Here is a 14,592-nt window from a genome sequence, read left to right as displayed (position 1 = left end):
GGTAGCTCTCGGCTAACCAAAAAGTTGAGGATGGGTTGTGCCCAGGATGGTGCTTCTACCACTGTCTTGACAGCAACTGGTACCAGGGCGGTCGGGTTGGGAGGCGGCAGGTCGGAACCGGCCGTTGCTTGTGGCGTCGTTGAAGTCCCTGGGCTGACTGCTGCAGTCCCGGGGTCGGGTTCTAAAGTCCTCGGGCCGGGTTCGAGTGCTGCAGACCCTGGGCCGCCTGCAGAAGTCCCCGGGCCGACTTCTGAAGTCCCCGAGCCAGATCTGACTGCTCCGGGTCAGCCGGCACAAAGATGGACTCCAGCAAAGGCTTGATAGACGGCTTGCGCAGGCACTCGAGGGAGATGCCGACTGGTATGGCCCGCTGGGTGGAGCCGATCTGGGACAGGGAGTCAACTTGCTCGTTGTCGGCCCATGGCACGTGAAGGAACTCGCATCTGTCAAAGTGCCCACTGATCTACTAGACGAGGAAGCAGTAGCCCGACATGTTAGCATCATTGGCGTCCCAGTCGCCAGGTGACTGTTGGACCACCAAGTACGAGTCGCCATAGCACAACACTCGGTGGATGCCGATCTCCTTGGCTAGCCAGAGCCCGTGGACGAGTGCCTCGTACTCGTCCATGTTATTGGAGGCGGCAAAGTGGATCTGCAGCATGTACTTGAGCTTGTCGCATTTGGGAGAGGTGAGGACGATGCCGTTTCCTAAGCCACTACACATCTTCGAGTCATAGAAGTGCATCCGTCGATGGGTCGAATCCAGCGCTGGCGGCAGGTACTGGGTCTCGGCCCAATCGACTAGGAAGTCGGCCAGCGCTTGGGACTTGATGGTGGTGCGGGGCTGGTAGAGGATTGTGTGGGGACCTAGCTCGATGGCCCACTTCGCCACCCGGCCTGACGCATCTCTTTTGTCTATGATCTCGGCAAGGGGGGCGATGCAGACGACCGTGATGGTGTGCTCCTGCAAGTACTGCTTAAGCTTCTTGGCGGCAAAGTACACACAGTAGAACATCTTCTGGTAGTCGGGGTAGTTCTGCTTGGAGGCGGACAACACCTCACTCAGGTAGTAGATGGGCCTCTAGACCGGCTATGCCTTGTTGTCTTCTGGGTGCTGGACCACGATCACGGTGCTGCCCACCCGACTAGTGGCGGCGATGTAGAGGAACACGGGTTCCTTAGCAGCTGGAGCGGCTAGGACAGACGGCATGGTCACCCTCCATTTGAGCTGGAGGAAGGCCTCGTGCACCTGGTCAGTCCACTCAAAGAAGGTGGTCTTATTCATCAACTCATACAAGGGGAGGGCCCTCTTGCCAAGCTGACTGATGAATCGGCTGAGAGTTGCCAAGCACACGGTGAACTTCTGGACGCCCCGCAACCGGGTCGCCCTCTGCATCCGCTCAATGGCCTTGATCATGACAAGGTTGCACTCAGTGCCGCATTTGGGGACCAGGAAGCCAAGGAGCTGGCTGGCTGGTACTCCGTAGACACACTTCTCCGGGATTAGCTTCATTTGAAAACACAACAGGTTGTTGAAGATCTCCTTGAGATCCTCTAGAAGGGTGCCGTGCTTCTCAGTCTTCACCATAATATCGTCTACATAGATGTGGGCATCTCTACTGAGTTGCTTGAGGAGGCACTTCTGCATTCAACGCTGAAATGTGGCGCCAACATTTCTCAAGACGAACGTCATGGTCAGGTAGCAGAAGGCTCCGAATGGTGTGATGAAGGTGGTCTTCAGCCGATCGGCCGGGTTCAGCTTGATCTGGTGGTAGTCAGATTAGGCGTTCAGGAAAGACAGCAGCTCGCATCCGGCTGTGGAGCCAATCACTTGGTCTATCCGTGGCAAGGAAAAAGGATCCTTGGGGCAGGCTTTGTTGAGGCTAGTGTAGTCGATACACATACGCCACTTGTTATTCTTCTTCAAGACGAGGATAGGGTTGGCAAGCCAGTCCGGGTAGAACACTTCCATGATGAAGCCAGCTGCCAGAAGTCGGGCTATCTCTTCACCAATGATCCTTCTCTTCTCTTATGACAGGCAACATAGGGGATGGTTGACCGGCTTTGCATCCGATCTCCCATGTAGCTTGTGTTCAGCGAAATCCATCGGGACACCCAGCATGTCGTTGGGGGACTATGCCAAGATGTCCCGATTCTCACGGAGGAAATCAACGAGCTCGTTTTCCTATTTGCTGTCGAGGTTTGACCCTACGATAGCAAATCTCTCCGGGTGCGTCGGATGCAAGGCGATCTTCTTGGTTTTCTTGGACGGCTAGAAGGAGCCCTAGGCCTCCACCTCCTTGGGGTCGGACAGCATGACCGGCTGCTCGTGGGCCATGGCCACCGCCCGGTCAAGGAGTCGCTTCTCTTCGGTGATGATGAGGGACTCGGCCAGCTGACTGCTGGCAGCGGTGCATGCGAGTGACTTCTGGTAGTCGCTGGCTATGGTGATGATGCCCTTGGGACCCGACATCTTCATCTTCAGGTAGGCGTAATGTGGCACCGCCATGAACTTGGCTACTGCAGGCCGGCCCAAGAGTGCGTGGTAGGGGTTGTCTAGATCGACCACCTCAAACCATATTGGTTCGCGGCGGAAATGGCTCGCCGAACATAACGTCGATTTTGATCTTACCGATTGGAGAGAAGGTAAGTCCGGGTACGATGCCATGGAAAACCGTCCGACTGGGTAGGAGCTGCTTCTCCTTGATGATTAGCTTCTCCATGGTGTCGTGGTAGATGATGATGATGATGCTGCTACCATCGTCTATCAAGATCCGGGAGAAGCGGCAAGCCCGCCTCTCCATGGAGAAGGTGGAGTTCAGCATCATGGCGTAAGCACCCGACGATGGCATCACAGTCGGGTTGTCTTCATGGCTCCAGCTGATGGGCCTCTTGGACCAATGCGTGAATTGGGGGACCTCTGAGGCGACAACATTCATCTCGCGGTGGTGCTGACGTCGGTTGTGCTTGTCGTTGGCTTCACTTGTGAAGACAATGTAGGTCGCGTTGGCGTCGGGGAACTCATCTTGGAGCATTCCAACTGGCTGGGGAGCCGACACCGGAGGAGATGGTAGCGTCGGGCCAGCTGGAGGAGGTGGCAGGCCCTCACCCTTGGCTATCCGGGGGAGCCAGTTGCACTTTCGAGTGGTGTGGTTAGACGGCTTCATGCCGCTGTGGAACTTGGATAAGGCCTGATGTGCTTGCTCGAAGGAGACGGTGGGCAGCCATGCAGCCTTGCCGCCCTTCTGACACTTGGTGCCAGGTTGCCCCTCCGGCTGCTGGACTTCGACTGTCGCCACTTGCTGGCTGTTAGAGGGTGGCTGCTGAGCCTTGCACTTGTTGTTGGTCGGCTGTTGGCACCGGTTGGAGTCACTAGCCAGCATATGAGGGTCCGGCGGGAGCACCTTCCCAGAAGTGTCAACCCGGATCTCTGACTTCATGGAGGAGATGGCAGTGGCGTACTTGTCAGTCACGATCAGGAGCTCGTCTAGTGTGGCCGGCTCAACGCACAAAGGCTTATGCTTGAGCAGAGTGTCTTCTCTGCACCCGACAGTGAAGTACTTGATGGCCCGCACCTTGTTTACCCCTTCGCAGGAGTTGCGCTGCAAGGCCCAATGCATCAGGTAGTCTTGAGTGGACGCAGTCAAGCCCTGAATGCACATGGAGAGCAGGCGGGGCTTGGAGTCCTCTTGTAGGTGCTGGTGAAGTTGCGGATGAAGACATCTTCGAAGTCCAGCCTACTATTGACATTGTACGGCTTAAGGCTATTCAGCCAAGTCCGGGCCGTGCCCTGGAGCAAAAGGGGAACGTACTTCACGGTAACGCGCTTGTTGCCATTCGTTATGCTGACGGCGGTGGAGTAGTCGACTAGCCAGTCCTCCGGCTCATGGAGCCTTTGTACTTGGGAGTATCTCGAGGAAGCAAGAACCCTTTGGGGAAGGGCTCGTCGGGAATGCGGGGGCGGAAACAGGCCGGGCCGATTGCATCTTCTTCTTCTACGGCCAGGGACCGAGCAAGCCGCTCAATCCGGTGGCGCGCGTCGTTCTCTCCGACTCCTTCACGGGGGCCTAGCCGGCCTCCGAGAGTCGGATGATCAACAGGCGGTGGGGAGGCGCTCCTCTCTCTGTGAGGAGGAGGCGGATCCTCATCCCACCGTTCCTCCACTCATGGACGGCCATGCTAGCTGCGCACGACCGTGAAGCGAGTATGCCGACTACAGCTAGCAGTCAGCTCTGGGTCTCACTGATCGCGAGCGCCGCCTGTTGGGGACCAGGAGGTCGCTCCATGCTCACGACAGGGGGGTGGTTTTCGGCTTGCTTGCCAGATTCCATCACGTGGCGGCCCGCGTCTTGCTGCATGGCTGCCGCGTCGAGGAGTTCCTAGAAGTGCGCCATCTGTCTATTATGCTCGTCGCCTTCCAGGCTGTCCAGTTCGTTTGCCGCCGCCTGCGCGGCATGGAGATTCTCCATCGGTGTAGCGTAGACTGGGTGTCTGACTCCCAGCATGCTGGCTATAGCCGCCCCGCGTTGCCGAACCGCGCATGCTCGGCTAGGCTCGCTAGCTACCGGCATGGAGCCCGCAAGGAGGTCGATCTCGTGCTAGTAGGCTTCAGCGCGGCGCGTCATGGCCGACGACGTGTTGGTGCTATCAAGGAGCGGGACGGGAGTGCTTCTAGCGTCGCCCCGTCAGCATTGGCAGCGATGGGGGTGGTGAGGCCTTGTAAAGCAGCTCACAGCGGGTCCTGGGCTGCTCCAACGGAGTCCCCGCTGCGGCCGGTGACCATCACCTCCGCGACGATGACGGCGTCAACGCTACCGAAGGTAGGAGGGAGAGGGTCATTGATGATCACCACGTTGCCAGGGAAGGCATCAGTGAAAACTGGGTTGGAGTCGATGAGCATCTCGATGGGCTCGATGAAGGGGTCAGTGGAGCCGACAGACTCCAAGTCGGAGGCGGGCTTGTTGGCGATGGAGAGTCTGCTGAGGAGGTCGATGATGCAGCTCACGAGGCAGGCTGCTCCCACATGGGACACGGGCTCGTTGGAGATGTTGATCTTGCCGATAAGGTCGGCGATGATGTTCGCAGAACAGGCCGCCTCCGCATCAGGCAGCATGTTGATGCACGTGCTAGCGGGCGCACCGGGCTGGCTGATCAGGACAGCCGCGATGAGCTCGCCGGAGAGGAAAAGGGCTCCCATCCAGAACATGTTACCGGCCGACGATGCACTTAGCCCCACAGTGGGTGCCAAATGTCGGAGATATCATGCGACATATGCCAGGGGGTGGCTTATCATGGATGGGGATAGGAGTACATCGTCGGGCCCTAGAAGCAGGAGTGAGCGAGATCTTGAACGCCTACGAGTCTTACCCAGATTCGGGGCTCTCTGTGGAGATAACACCCCTAGTCCTTCTTTGCGGGGTCTCTACACAATGACTAATTTCAATAGGTGGCTACAAGGTTGTTCCTTGAGTTGTTCGGCCAGAGGAGGAAGAAGGGCATGGCTATCTCATTTGCCTCTTTAGCTATGGGTGTGTATGTTTGTGTGGGTGTTGAACCCTTTGCGTGGGTGAACCTGGGGGGTTTATCTAGGCCTACCCCCAGGGGTACAATGGTAATACGGCCGGGTGTAGGACCCGGACGTCAGTGTCTTGGGGGGCAGGTTCTTCGCCGGCTGCTGGGGCCCGCCACCTGGTGGGTCCCGTCGGCTGCCATGAACCTGGCCGACAGGTAGGGCCCGTCGCCTGCGGGCCATGCTGATTGCGTTTCACTGTAGCCTCGCCCTTGAGGACGGAGGCCTCGTCGGGGGACGCATGGCTATAGTCCCACCGTCTGGAGGGCGCTTACTGTAGCCACGCTCCGTCTCTTCGGGTTAATGGAGCGCAAACTTCGAGGGGAGGGACGACCGTCTGCTAGAGGCTGGCCCGCCCCCGAAGCCACCTTCTTGGGGTTCGCCATCTTCTGGTTGCTCGTGGATAGGTAGGGCCTGCCGCCTGCGGGCCGTACAGACCGCCCGTCGTGGGAACATGACCCTGGCTGTCGTGGGCTGCATCATGAGCCGTATGGCTACAGTACTACGCGAGGAAGGCAAGCGACCGTCGGGTCGGCTTGCACTGTAACCACGCTCGTCCGTGATACAGGGGGTGGTCACGTAGCCATGCCCCGTCTCGTCGTAATGAATGGGCGCAAACTCTGAGGGGACGAGGGGCCGCCTGATAGGAGCCAGCCCCCTGAGGCCGCCCTTTGAGTGTAAGCCGTCTTCTGGGAGCCGGCCTCCTGGGCCAGCCATCCCAAGGAGCCGGCCGCATGCCCGGAAGGTGCAAGGGGCTTTGCTCGCCCCGATGTCTTGAAATGTCATGGGGTGCATATGAGGCTACCCGTGGTCAATCTCCGACATGATCAGAAGAGATCATGTGGATATGCCCCTCACATATAGATGTTGATCAATTCCAAGATTGGAACATGGACATATCTTATTGATAAAGAGCATCTTCCCTGAGGCCAGATTTTGAGTACAATGAGATTTTCACGGATGCATCTCATCCAACTAGTGCAGAAGCTCAGGAGAAGAGTGAGAGAGCAAAGGCTGCAAAAGCAGCAAAGGCAGCCAGTGCACCAGATGCTTCAACTGTGATGCTTAAGACCAAGCAAGATCAACTCAGTTATCTGCCTGAAGCTACAGTGAGAATTGAGAATGGCCTGGCCACCCTGACTCAAAATCAAGAAAGTCTTGAGAGGATCATAGAGACAAAATTTCATGACCTAGATGTAAAGGTCACTAAGATATAGACCATAGTGGAGAAACTCCAGGAAGAAGTTGAGGACAGGAATGACAGACCTCCCATAGATACCTTTCAGAGAGTGCCAAGGACACAAAGGTCTTCAGCAGTGCCAGTTGTCAGTGACACTAGGACTACACTTTCAACACCTGTAGCAACTGCCACAATTGCACCTCTAGTTTCAACTCCTCCAGCTCCATAGACATCTTTGAAAGCATTTGCAGATGCCCTCATCTCCACGCCATCTATGCACACTGGAACAACCAGCCAGAAGACCACTTCAGGAGCTCCCAGAGATCGTGCCTAGACTGCCACATAGCACTATGCATTTTCAAGCTTTCTTGTAACTTCTTGCCAAAGGGGAGAAAGTGTATAGATCATTAGGCTTCCAGAGAGAGAGAGAGAGAGAGAGAGAGAGACAGAGAGAGAGAGATTGAGAGTGTGTGTGTGTGTGTGTGTGTGTTTTGCCTTTTGTTGCCTCTCTTGCTACTTTGATCATTTTCTTGTTTGATTCATGCTTAAATATTTGTGCTATGTTTGTGAGATACCCTTGTGATCATGTGTTTGATCATACTATGCCTTCATGTGTGATTGCTCGATGATTCCTATGATATTTGTGTATGATCAATCATGTTTATCCTTGGTGAGGAGTGTATGTTCTTTAACTCATCATTTTGAGCGCTCCACCAAGATGTATGTGACATAGAAGAGTGACCCATGATCCTAGTCGATTGTGCATTTGCATTCAAAAGAAAATTTTAAATAATGCACAAATTTAGGGGGATCTATTGCTTATCACATACTTCTCAAAGAGACGATGTATTTCATTCATATTATCATTATTTGAAGCTTTGATCTATATGTTGTCATCAATTACCTAAAAGATGGAGATTGATAGTGCAATTAATCCACGGGTGGTTTTGGTAATTCATAACAACATATAGCTCATTGAACAAATATCCATTCAAGTTAAAAATTTCAGAAAGTTCAATGATTGGCATGGCATGGACTAGAGATGTGGACCCCTCAAAATGCAAAGGACAATGATTGGCAAAAGCACAAGACTCTTCATTTTCATTTTAGTGATCAAGATTACATTGAGTCCATAGGAAAGCGAATACTATTAAAAGGGGATGAGGTGTTTCTTAATGATCCACTTTCTCAATGTGCTTAGTGATATTGCTCCAAAACCCTCAAGAACTTTCTCATTTCCACATTTTTTCAAAAGTCATAGTCAAACTCGGCCCCACCGATTTGATATATCTGGTGCCACCGAGTTCATTTTCCCTAGCCACTGTCAGAAACCCTAGACAATTCGGTCACACTAATACAGATCTCGGTCTCACCGAGATGGCCTTGCAAACTCTCTATTTCTTGTTGTAATTATTTCGGTCGCACCGAAATGTGCAATCGGTCCCACCGAGTTTGCTTGACCAACTCTTTGTTTGCTCTTTGCTGAAATCGGTCTCACAGAGTTCATGCAATCGGTCTCGCCGAGATGAGGTTTTTCCCTAGCCCTAGCACATCGGTCCCACCAAGTTGATCCCGTTGGTCCCATCGAGATTCCTAACGTTCACATTTTGTACTGAATCGGTCACATCGAGTTCTTCTATTCGGTCTGACCAAGTTGGATCAAATGTGTGTAGCTGTTAGATTTTGTGTGGAGGCTATATATACCCCTCCACCCCCTTCTCCATTTGTGAGAGAGCCTTCAGAACGTGCCTACACTTCCACTTTCCATTTCTGAGAGACAACCACCTACTCATGTGTTGAGACAAAGACTTTCCAATACAACCACAAGAATCTTGATCTCTAGCCTTCCCCTAGTTGCTTTCCACTCAAATCATCTTTCCACCATAGCCAAATCCGTAAAAGAGTTGAGTGTTGGGGAGACTATTATTTGAAGCACAAGAGCAAGGATTTCATCATCATCACACCATCTATTACCTTATGGAGAGTGGTGTCTATTAGATTGGTTAGGTGTCACTTAGGAGCCTCCAACAAGATTGTGGAGTTGAACCAAGGAGTTTGTAAGGGCAAGGAGATCGCCTACTAGATCTACCCGAGTGAGGCAAGTCCTTCATGGGTGATGGCCATGGTGGCATAGACAAGGTTGCTTCTTCACGGACTTGATGTAGGGTGGAACCCTAGATGGCCGATCTTTCACAAAAGGAGCAGATCCCGCGATGAACACAAAGAACACGAGGGGAAACATGAGAGAATCACTCAAACCTACAAGATACAGTCACGCATATGATAGATCCTCGAAACCATAAGAGATAAAAGATCCATGATCAATAAAGGACAATACAAGTGGCACGATCTTCTCCGTGAGGAGGTCTTGAGGTCTTCCTGTTAGGGGTCTTAAAGCCAAGAGGATCTTCTCCGAAGAGGTGACGGTCCCTCACGGTGGAGTAGATCCGGATGGATGAGTGAAGCTCTATCTAACATATGAGCTATCACAACGCTAACCCTAGAAAGAGGGAGGAGGATGAGTATATATAGTCTAGGGGGCGAAGGGATACATGGGCCTCGGCCCTACACAATGCATAGACAGGGGAGGCCGGACGTTCGGGCGTCAAGCTGGATGTTTGGGCTTTCGCAAAGAGGCGGATGTCCGAGCTAGGGGGCCGGATGTCCGGGCTGGCGGGGTTGGTCTTGATGCATTCGGGGTGAAGGATGCCGGATTTCCGGGCTTGGTCGGATGTCCGGGCTGAGGCAGGATGTCTGGGGCGTGTAGGTTCTTGGCGGCTCTCGGGCTAGGGGGCCGGATGTCTGGGCTGGCGGGGTTGGTCTTGATGCATTCGGGGTGAAGGACGCCGGATTTCCGGGCTTGGTCGGATGTCCGGGCTGAGGCAGGATGTCTGGGGCGTGTAGGTTCTTAGCGGCTGTCGGGGTGGATGCTCCAGGGGCCGGATGTCTAGCTCCTGGAAGCTGCTTTTGACTCCTTCCGTTGGTTATCTTCATCTGTGAACTTGGGACTCGTTCGTATTCACGTGCATCTTCGGGAGGGTCCTCTTGGTACCTAAGCATGCACAACATTCCGGACTTAGGTAGTAGCCATGTCTCGAGTGGATCATGTGTGATATCACTAAAGAAGGAAGTGACCTCGGTCTCAAGAGCTCGAGCTCTAGGTCCTCTTGGCACTTGGTGCGATGATGGTAGGTCCACGCGGATGACCGCAAGATGTTGCGCATCATCTCCCCTTCCCTTGGGAAAGATCCGACCTCGGATCAAAATCTTCATCATCATGGTAGGGAGAGAGATCTTTGACATTGAAGATGTCGCTCACAGAGTACTTTTCTCATGGAATGTCGATCTTGTAGGCGTTGTTGTTGTAGCGTTCAAGCACCTTGAAGGGTCCATCCGCTCATGGTAGAATTTTTGACTTGTGTTTGTTGGGGAAGCGTTCCTTGCGAAGGTGTAGCCACACAAGATCTCCAATGTTGAATACCATGGAGTGCTTGTTGATGTTGAGTTTGGTCGCGAGTCGTTGTACTTGGCGCTCAATGGTGTGCCTTGTATCTTCATGCATCTTCTTGAGGTAGTTGACTTGGGCACTTGCGTCCATGTTTGTGGGCTCTTGTAGTGGTAGGGGAAGAATGTCCAATGGGGACAACAGGTTGGAACTGTAGACGACCTCGAAGGGGGACTTGCCGGTAGTCGAATGTCTTGCCCGGTTGTAGGCATACTCGGTGATGGGTAGGCACTCCTCCCACTCCTTGATGTTCTTGTTTATCAACATGTGTATAAGAGTTGAAAGAGTCTGGTTCGTGACCTTCGTTTGGCCGTTGGTTTGAGGATGGTATGCAGAAGAGAACAAGAGCTTGATTCCGAGCTTGGCGCATAAGGTGTTCCAAAAGTAGCTTAGGAACTTGACGTCGCTGTCCAAGACAATCATCTTTAGCTCTCCATGTATGCGCAAGATTTCCCTACAAAAAAGTTTTGCAACATGTGAAGCATCGTTTATCTTGTTGCATGGTATGAAATGTGCCATTTTAGAGAATCGGTCCACAACAACAAACACTGAATCCTTTCCATTTATAGTTCTAGGCAAACCAAGGACAAAATCCATGCTAATATATTCCCATGGGTGATATGTAAATGGAAGGGGCATATAAAGGCCATGATATTGAGCTTAAATCTTAGCTTCGCGACATGTAGAACATTAGTTGGTGAAGCGTGAGACGTCGCGAAACATCTTGGGCCAAAAATAGTTCTTGGAGAGCGTAGCAAATGTCTTGTTGCATCCAAAGTGTCCCATTTATCCTCCTCCATGAGTTTCCTGCAAAAGTTACAAACAAAAAGAAGACTCAGGGATACAACGTTTGTTACCTCTCATAAGATAATCATCTTTGTTGTAATAGCGTTCCCAAGATGTACGCGTCAAACATTTGGCATAAGGAATAGCAAAAGTAGGATCATGCACATACAAGTCTTTTATGTGCACAAAGCCAATGACATTCAATTCAGGAAAGAGCGTTCGCCACAACATTTTCCTTACCTTTATTGTACTTGAAAACATAAGGAAGTGACTCAATGAACTCACTCCATTTAGCATGAAACTTGTTCAACTTATTTGACCCTTAAGGTATTTAACCATTTCATGGTCTGTATGGATGACAAATTCATGAGGGCAAAGATAGTGTTCCCATTCATGCAAAACTCGCACTAAAGTATATAGCTCTTTGTCATAGATGGGGTAATTAGTCGGCGTTCTGGGAACGGGGGTCCCCAGACTTGCTTGCCTGCGGCCCACGGCGTGGCTGAGCCAGCAGGCCGTACGACCCATCTTCACCAACAAAGCATCCAAGACCCTCGCGAGGGTCCAAGCCTCGCGAGGTGGACGACGCAAGACCTCCTCGGGAGTAGCCTAGCTAGGCAGGTTCTCGAGGAGCGGAGATATCAAGGCGGGGTAAACCTCATGGGACCCTCGTGATGTGAGCCATGACGCATGATACCAGGCGGGCACCAGGCGGGCGCCAGCGCGCGTAGCGTCCTTGTTTCCTCTTTGGTGCTAAGGAGGCAAGCACATGCAAAGAGTACCGAGGCAAAGGTTTCTATATTGGTGCAACGAGACCAAGACCACGAGGACGGCAAGACGGAGGTCATCGTGGAGCCCAAGACGGCGTCACCACCAGAGCCTTTGGCAAGCGAAGACCACTTTTGTTAGGATAGCTTGTACTAGCTGTCCCCCTTTGAATTAGCCCGCCATTGTTGGCTCCCTTCCTGCTCGATATTTGGGAAGAGGACTAGGGCCATTATAAATAGGACTAGCCACCACCTTAGAGGAGGACGGATCATTCAGTCCACCCACACACACACAAGCTCACCGAGCTCAAGAACACCTCAACCTTAGGAGCCTGTTCTTCCCTTGTACTGTTCATCATCAGCCCTAGAGGCAATGCACCACCACCACACTGGAGTAGGGTATTACACCACAATGGTGGCCCAAACCAGTATAAATCTTGTGTCTTTCTATGTTGCGAGTTCGTCAAGTTCGTCCGCGAGATCTTAGTGAGCTAGGGCATTGATTGGTGGGAAGGAAAGACTCCGCGCGCACCCCAGTGTCCGAACCTTAAGGGTTTGCTGGAACCCCACATCCGACATAATTGAGTTGCGCTCTGGAAAGTTTCTCACTAAAGTTAGCTATGGGGCGTTTCTCTTGCATTAACACACCTCATATGCCATTACCACTAGCATCGCAATGAATTTCAAATGGTTTGTCAAAGTTGGGTAATGCAAGCACGGGAGCATGAGTAAGCAAATTCTTAAGCTCATTAAATGCGCTATCTTCAGATGGTCCCAAAATAAAGGGTGCATTCTTCTTACTCAAAGCATGTAAAGGAGAAGCAATGGTTCTAAAATCCTTAACAAATCTATGGTAGAAATCGGCTAAACCAAGGAAGCTACTCACTTGTTGCAAGTTGGTTGGTTGGGGCCAAGTTTTAATAGCATTGATCTTAGATTCATCAACATGAACACTCTTAGAAGACACAAAAAAACATGTTGGGGATATAGTTATTGAGTTAACACGCCAAAGAGGGGCGGGGTTATATTCATGGCGACTCATAAAAGACAGTCCAGGAAGGAATTGAAGATGGCGGTTGATGAGGATAATTTATGAAGGGCCCATGGCCCAAACTCGGCTTAAGGCGTGTAAACCGCCATATGTGTACAACTTGCATGATAAGGCAATTGTAGTTAAGTCACCAGGCCAGACACATTTATGAGCCGACAGGGACTCTTTAAGCCACCGGGTGTCAACCTCAGTATATAAAGGGATGACCCGGCGACGAGTTAGGGGCAAGAAAGAAGAGATCGAAAGCTAGGTGAAGTGTTTTCGCTCCCTGGTAATCGAAACACAAGTAATACCACCTCAACAGGATTAGGCCTTTACCTTCACCGCAAGGGGCCGAACCAGTATAAACTCCCTGTGTTCTTTGTCCCATGTTAACCCCTTTAAGCTAATCTCGCTGCGATGGCTCCACGACTAAGTCCTCACACTAGGACATCTACCGTGACAATCCCACCACAGTTGGTGCCCACCGTGGGGCTATTGCATGATGGTTTCAAGTTCTTAGAGGGCATCTTCAAAGGGATCAAGGGATATGCCGTGGGCCGGATGACCAAGAGTCGTCGCCGCAAGCTCTACATCGACGATGAAGGCTGGGGCCCCGTGGCCGGCTCTATTAAGTACGGGTACCCTGTCCCCTTTGGTGGAATTCACGTTTTCATCGGCAAGATCGGGAGCCGGGCCCTGAGCCAGACATCTACACCGACATCATCGAGACGGCTCAGCGTGCAAGACCCGCCCGAGTTCATCCCGCCATGAATCGTGCCTTCGTGGGATTCATCCATGGAGCGGAATCTTAGAATAGATCGGTATCTGGTAATGAGACGGTCATCTACTCTGACGGTGAGTCGTCCACCGGTGAGACTGAGTCATTGTATCAACTACAAGACGGCTGGCTTGGGGGTTGTTCTGATGGCGACAGTATTCCAGACCCCTTTGAGCCGCCGAACAGGGCTGCGATCTTTATGGCCGGTACGCAGCCAGTGCAGAACTCATCGACTGTGGCAGAGTTGATTTCCAGGTCAACAGTGGACAAGGCTGTCGGGGCAGGAGGCCCCGTGCGCCCGCCGGCTCAAGTCTTAACTGATTTGCTGGATAAGATGAAAGCATTGTTAATAGAAGTGGTTAACCCGGCGGATCAGGATCAGCATAATGTGGCGGTCGCAAAATTGCGTGATGAGATAGCACAGGCCAACACTACTGGAATCAGCTAGTTTGCCATCTGCCAGTTCTTTGCCGTCCGCTAGCGGACGTCAAAGAAGCTCTTTGCCATCAGCTTCCAAAAAGCAGACGGCAAAGAACTGGTTGATGGCAAAGACCAAGTTTGCCATCAGCCAGTTCTTTACCGTCTGCTAGCGGACGACAAAGATTCTTTGCCGTCGGCTAGCGGACAGCAAAGAGGGAGGGGCCCCACTGACGAGCTGCAAAAAAAAACCTAACGGGCCCCCTCTTTGTCGTCCGCTAGCGGACGACAAAGAGCAAGACGGCGGACGGCAAAGGGTGGCGGATGGCAAAGAGGGAGGCCCCACGTAACGTTAACGGGGCCGCGCCCCACACCCCCCCTCTCTCTTTCTCTCCCACCTCCACCACCCCGTCGCACCACGCCCCGCCACCTCCCCAGCGCCCCCCGCCGCCGCCCCAGCGCCCCCCGCCCCGTCGCCCCGCCGCCCCCACTGCCCTGCCGTCTGGGCGCCGCCACGCCCCGGCGCCCCGACACCTCCGCGCCCCGCCGCCCTAGGT

This window comes from Triticum aestivum, chromosome 3A, assembly GCF_018294505.1.
Source record: "Triticum aestivum cultivar Chinese Spring chromosome 3A, IWGSC CS RefSeq v2.1, whole genome shotgun sequence".
NCBI classification, from domain to species: Eukaryota; Viridiplantae; Streptophyta; class Magnoliopsida; order Poales; family Poaceae; genus Triticum; species Triticum aestivum.
Note: the sequence above shows the minus strand (reverse complement) of the source record.